Source organism: Cotesia typhae, unplaced genomic scaffold (genome assembly GCF_013202065.1).
Source record: "Cotesia typhae breed Kobodo isofemale line unplaced genomic scaffold, CoteBio_Ctyphae scaffold_13, whole genome shotgun sequence".
NCBI classification, from domain to species: domain Eukaryota; kingdom Metazoa; phylum Arthropoda; class Insecta; order Hymenoptera; family Braconidae; genus Cotesia; species Cotesia typhae.
In genome coordinates this window covers 5,530,911-5,538,335 of record NW_027423774.1, presented here as the reverse complement: position 1 = coordinate 5,538,335, position 7,425 = coordinate 5,530,911, and positions in this window count along the sequence as shown.

Sequence of the window (7,425 nt, the reverse complement as noted above, 5' to 3'; positions counted from 1 at the left end):
CGTTTTAACAAAAGTCATTACAAAAAAAATGATTAATTTATTTATTTAACTGTTAATAAATATTTTTTACCTCTCTAAAAAAATATATCAAAAAACATGAAAGCTTACACTCAATAAATTAATAAATCAACACTTAATAAATTTCCTACCCGTGAGTGTAATAATAATAAAAAACAAATTTTTAATAAATAAATAAAAAATCATAATTTATTACCGTAAGCTCGAAATAAAAACTGTAGGTAGCGCCGTTAATTATTGTAAGCAATTAAAACTAACATTAAACTTTACACGCAATCATTTTTCGATCCTGATGTTCGCGGCCAAATTACTTCGGTTCTTTATCGCCGAAAAATTAAAAGTAATCAACCAGTGTGATAATTTTGATTGGATTTTCTATTTAATTTTTTTTTTTTTTTTTTTTTAATTAAATTTTCACCGGAAAAAAAAATTATTTTTAACTAAAATAATTTTATTTAATTTTCAAGTGAGCCAAAAAATAAAAATAAAAAAAAATTAATATAATAAAAAAAAATTAATGTAATAAAAAAAAATTAATATAATAAAAAAAATTAATTTAATAAAAAAATTAATTCAATAAAAAAAAAAATTTCTTAAACAAAATAAAAATTGAAAGTGTGTCCCAACAAAAAGCTAATAATAACGAAAGCTCCGAAAATAAGCGGCACGAGGTCTAAAAATAAATAAACTACTGTAGAGGGCAGTAACTCTAAAGCATTAAAGTACTAAAGTACTAAAGTGCACATAACGGATCAAGTGTATAATAAGATGATGTAGTGGACTTTATTCGCAGTAAATAGTGTACAGTGTATGTAGAGAGAATAAAATAAACGCTTCCTCAAACGTCTATTTCTGTACAGAGCCTCTTCTTCCCTCAGCATAACATGCACTCATTGCACAACTCCACTTGCAACACAACTCTTCCCTTTATTCATCCCTTCTGACTTAGCGCTTCTCCTCGTATCACTTTTATTTAAAACTATCCGTTTATTCTTTCATCCGTGATATCATACACACGGTCTGCAGCCCGCGGCATAAAAGCGACGTCTAGTCTGCGAACAACGTGTATCGAATAAGGTGAAGGGAAAAAACCCACGGACTAACAACAAAAAATACTAATAAAAATAAAAATAATATATAGATAACATAAAATGGGTAAACGAGGGCCGAACGCACCTGACCGTGTTATGTACCGCATCATCCCAAGCGGCAAATATATTCTTATGATTTACACTTGTATTATTTAAATAAATAAATGCGCTCCCCGTCCTACCCTCATTTTTATTGCAACGTTTCGTGACTCTTGCGCTTCGTATATTTTTGCAACGCCTGGTAAATGTAATTCAGTCAATAACGTCAATAGTTAAAAAAGTACAGTGTAATTTAACATAATTAAGAAATGGCCTTGTGTCTCGTGAACTATTGATATTTTTAAAAATATGAGCTTATCCCATTGTTACACTCACCAAGAGCTTCCATTTGAGTACCCACATCGATTTTTCATATATTTTAAATATTTATATATATTATATATATAAATATATGAAAAATATATGAAAATGCATGTGGGTACTCAAATGAAAGCTCTTGATGAGTGTAACATCGGGATGAGTTTATATCTTTAAAAACATCAACAGTTAAGAAAGTACAGTGCAATTTAACAAAAGTCATTATTTAATAAAGCAAAATTTTATTTATTTATAGTTCACAAGTCACGGCAGTCACATAGTGACTGCAAGGTTGCTTTGTTAATTTTATAAATTTCTTCCGTAAAAATTTTCATAAAATAATTGCTGATTAATTCTATGACAGCAATAATATTTTTAAAATTTATTTCAAACTATTTATGTTCTCATAAAAATTTTTTTGTTATCACCACTGTAAGTAATAAAAAAAGATAGTATAGTAATAAGTAATAATAATCCCCTCCGTGGCTGCAGAAGTGAATTCAGCTGGAACAACTCGTAAAAGCAACAATATTTTATTTAATATCAGAAAGATCTTTATACGAAAGAAAAGTTGTTAGGGGTGTCCTTATCCGAGATGACTTAAACCGTCTTGGCCGAGCAAAGTTCGGGACCGAGCGTGGGGCAACAGTGACATAAGACATGAGACATAAGACATAAGGAAAGCGCTATTACCGTGTTACCTAAGCTATCTGGAGAATAGTGTCTAGTTTTGTAGTGGTAGCTTTATAAAACACAAGATATAAGAGAGTGTTGGTGAGGGTGAGGTTGGTGGCGAGTATGAGGGAATATAAGTAAAATAAAGCAGACGGTATTTGAGAAGAGCACGAGCTTTGGGTTCTTGAGCACAAGACGCTTTGTATTGTAGATTCCAAGACAAGACTTTACTTGTTTTGTCATTAGCGTCGGCTGGTAATACGTCTCCTCACCCAACTTTGTAGCCTACTCTACTTGTGTTATTATTTTTATTATTTAGCTCACTGGTAGGCATTCTCGTTTTATATTTTTTTATTCTATTCCACTTGGGTTTCTTGAGAAACTACGCTTGTAACCGTTCTAAACTCTGTTTCTGTTTCTTTTTAATTTTTTTCCACTTGCCACTTGCGTTCCTCTCTCTTTCATTTCAGAGCTTTTTGGGTCGACGATTAGTGGAGGCTCTCACCGAATTCCAAGTGTCGCTTCACAGCTTTTTAAGGTCTTCAGAATTACGCTAAAGCCCACTTTTAGTTTTTTAAACAAAATTATTCCATTTGTTTAATTATTTTATTTTTAAGTTTTTATTAGACCTTGTTATTTTTGAATAAACATATTTGACTTTTTTTTAAATACTCTATTTTTTTTTTTTTATCATTTATCTGGAAATTAAATTTTTGTAAATAAAATAAAGTTGTCTATAAATTTTCATGTATATTGCATACATCCATTCATATGTTAAAAAAAAAAAAAATTATTAGCATTGAAAGCTAAGTAAAAATATAAACTTAATCCCTTTAATAAATCATTTAGCGCTTACAAAATATTTTTTTAAATTCAGAAATTTTTCTCGTAATTAATTTTATACATTTTCGGCGAAAATTTATACATGTGGATATAAATTTTTTTACATAAAAAAAAAAAGTCCTTATGATTAATTAATTAAATATTAAAATCTTTCAAAAGAACAGTGACACTGTTTTTTTCTCAGATATGTCAATCGGATTCTTCTTTCTGCGGTATTTCGTAGCTTACCCTCTCTTTTTGACAAAGACATTTGTCTAGATACATTTATATACACATATAAAATATGACATTTGATTATTGTGTATTTAATGAAGTCTTGAGTTCAATTCCGAGCAACTGCAAGTTGAAATATTAATTTTTTTTTTTTTAAATAAAATTTTTTTTTTTACATTCATTTATCAATTAGCTTGATAATAAGAAGTATTAAAAAAAAAATTCAATAAAAAATTTATTACAAAAAAATTATACGGAGAATAAGGTCAACTTGGAGCTTATATAGCTTTTGAAAAGTCTGTCTGTCATCGGCCGTAGTGGCCGAGTTGGTAAGGCGTCGAGACATTGTCCATACATGCTTGTAAATTAAATATATATATAATAATAATAATAATAATAATAATAATAATAATAATAATAATAATAATAATAATAATAATAATAATAATATGGTTATTATATTATAATATATATATAATATAAATATAATATAAATAAAAATAATTTATTTCATGCCGTAAGATGGACGGCGGAGTTCCTAGGATCCACCTTTACAAGCATAAAATGTGAGTGTATACTCGAAGATTCCTGGTTCGAGTCCAGGCTACGGATTTTTTTTTTTTTTCACAATCATAAATTTTTCTCACAATTTATTTGATAAATTTTCGGTGAAAGTGTCTATAAGAAATATATATATATATATATATATATATATATATATATATATATATATATATATATATATATATATATATCGCATTACAGATGCCATAAGGGCGTATGAAAATTATACGCCCTTATGGCACCCAGGAACCACAAGGGTGTATAGCAAAAATTCTCTTTAGTTTAAAGATAAAATTTTTTTTGCATTTTTACACGTTTCATACAAAAATACGTCGGTTCCCAAAGAAAAAATTTTTTTATACGCCCTTATGGCATCCAAGGTGGGTCCCAGGAACCATAAGGGCGTATAACATTTTTTATGCGCCCTTATGGCATCTGGAACGCGATATATGTGGATATAAATTTTTTATGTTTTCATATATATTTTTCCGTGAGAATATTAATCTGTAAAAATTAGCGAATTAAAATTACTAGCTAAAAAAAAAAAAAAATTAGGAAAACTGTTGACCCCAAAGGCCATCCCTGTAACTTCCGGTTAATTCATATCTAAGCGCTTAAAATTGCACTTATGATGTTTTTGAGCTCTTAAAGCTCAAAAGTCTATTAGAAGTTTATTAACATACTAATTTTTTAATTTTCAAACCGCAAAAACTTTTGAATTCTGAAAGTAACTAATTTATAATTAAAATCCGAATTTCATAATTCTTTCAGTACAGCAAAAAAAAATTAATATATATTACTAAAAATTTTTTTATCTTAAATAAAAATAAAAAATCAAACTACAAATTTATTTTTTCATTAAAAAAACCTAAAGTCAAAAATTTCCAACTGTGAATTAAACTTTTAGGATCGATAGTGCATAGATGAAACGTCGAATGTAAATAAAAGTTTTCTGAATGATTTAAAGTTTTTGGAGTAGTGACAGCGGGTATTTGGTCAGACGTCTAGACATTAATATCCGATCGGAAATGCGTAAACTCGAGTGTGAACTGTATATGTAAACACAGAGGCGGGAAAGAGTTGCCCGTTTGCAGATTAACGGTTATAGAACCTTTTGACAGCTTTCACCCTTCAATCTTCAGAGGTAGAATATAAGCTCGCGATTTATTTTTTCTCATAACTTCAACTGATATATAAATACGCAAGAGCTGCTTCGAGAGCTGTAAACTCAAGATCGAGATAAATAAATATTATCCTAGTCGGTATGTATTGCAATAATAAATCACTCTCTCGGCAGCCCCGCAAACATTTAATAATACTTTTCTTCCTGCAGTTTTTCATATTTAAAATACTAAATATTGTGATTTATAAAACAACGCCTCATTTTTTTGCCTTTGGGGATGGAGTGACGCCACCGAAATAAATGCAAGCGATATTATACAGCGGATCGTATATGTAGGGCGTCGCTGTACTGATTGTCAAGCTTCGCATGAATGATAAGAATATATATATTTATAATAGTATATAGTATGAAGAATGTAGGTGTTGCTATTCATTTACCTTTTTGTCGCCGATAAAAAATTTCTCATTGTTCAATGAACTTTTGTACGCCCGCGTGTTTCAAATTTTATTCTACTCCCTTTGTGTCTGTTTATTTTATTGAATTTACGGTATCGAAAACTTTATAATTCCTGTTTTATTACTCGAATTCAATTATTATTTTTAACTTGTTCAAATCGGCTAGTTTTTTTTATTTTCTAAAGCCGATTTAGAAATTTTTAATCATTTCAAAGTTCAGATACGTAAAATGTTTTTTTTTTTTTTTTTTTCAGTCTTTGGTAATTTGGAATAAATTTTATTCTACTAGTAGTTTATATAAAAAAAAAATCAATTTCAGTAATTTTTATTAAACATACTGATATAAAAATTTATTAATAACTAGCTGTTACCCGCCCGCTTCGCTGGGCATTTTATAGAATTGTATTTTTAAACCTAAACTTGAAATTTAATTAAAGTATTGTTTTGACTTTCACAAATGCCAAATTTCATCGAATTAGCATATACCTTTTATCCATGTAATTATTCCAGCTAATATTCATTGTAACTTTCAATGTGCAATCATTATAATGTTTGCGTGGCTTTTTTTCAAAAATGAATAATAATTGACACGAAGAAAAAAATTTGAAATGAGAATTTGGAGTCTATAGGAGCTATAGCTTGGAAATTAAAAATTTTTAATGTTAACACCCACGTTCGCAAACCCCTGTGAGATGAGCTATCGTAAAATTTGCCCATAGAATTTTTCTACATCTCTTACAGAAGATTCCTACCAAATTTGGAGTCGATAGGAGCTATAGTTTAAAAACGGAAATTTTTCATTATTAACGCCCCCGCAATCCTCTTTGAGGTAGAATATTGTAAAATTCGTTCATAAATTATTTTTTCATCACTTACAGAAAATTCCTACAAAATTTGGAGTCTGTAGGAGTTAAAGCTTGAAAATTAAAAATTTTGATTGTTAATACCCACCCCTGCAACCCTCTGTGAGGTAAGATATCGCAAAATTCGTTTATAGATTATTTCTATATCTATTTCAGAAGATTCCTACCAAATTTGGAGTCGATAGGAGCTATAGTTTAAAAACGGGAATTTTTCATTGTTAACGCTCCCGCAATCCCCCTGTGGGTGGAATTTTGAAAAATCCGTTCTTAGCTGACCTCTACTCAGCGAAAGGAATATTCCTGCCAAATTTCAAGTCTCTAGGTCTTATAGTTCCAGAGATATCGTGATGAGTGACTATATCTATAGAAAGTCTCCTATATATATATATATATATATAGATTAGTAAAAAAATATTATTATTTTTTCTAATTGTTAAAAAAATAAATAAATAAATTAATCATATTTATATATATTGTAAGGCTCTTAGGAAACTTTGGCTTCAGGGTCTAAATTATTGAATAAATAAAAAAAAATAAATAAATAAATAAATTAACATGAAAATTAAAAAAAATTTTTTTTTTTTCGGGAATCAACGTATTTTTGTATGAAACGTTCAGAAATGCAAAAAAAAATTTTTCTTCAAACTAACAATTTTTTTTGGACTTGGAAAAAAAAATAAAATTTTTACTATATGCCCTTATGACATCTGTAACGCGTTATAAATAAAAATTTTTCAAGCTATTTGCTTAAAAAAATGAAATAAAATAAAAATTGTTTTTTTTTTTTTTTTTTAATTTAGTTTTTCTATAGACTAGCCAGCTTGTTTTTCCTCCTTCTTCTCTTAATATGTAATCTCAAGTACTCGCAGTGATAAAAATATTTTTAATCTCCAGAAAGCTCAAGCTCAGAAAGCTCCTTGTTTTGATTTGTCAAAAACGAAAGAAAATAAATAAAATACTTTTAACTAATGGAAGAAATTTCAGCTAAGAAGGTGACCGAGATTTTTAGTGAATGTAGCTCATTGAGAGTCCTCAAAAGCTCTTGTACATTTACGTACTTATAGATCTAGGCACTGAGTGATAGAAAGACTGTAAGTACTTTCCGTCGAAACCGGAAGATATAAATTTAAAAATATCTGAAAGGTTGTGCTAGCTGGTATTATATCGAATGTCCCTTTTTGCTTGCCTTCAGTTTTATTCCTCTTTTATCGTGGATTCAGTGA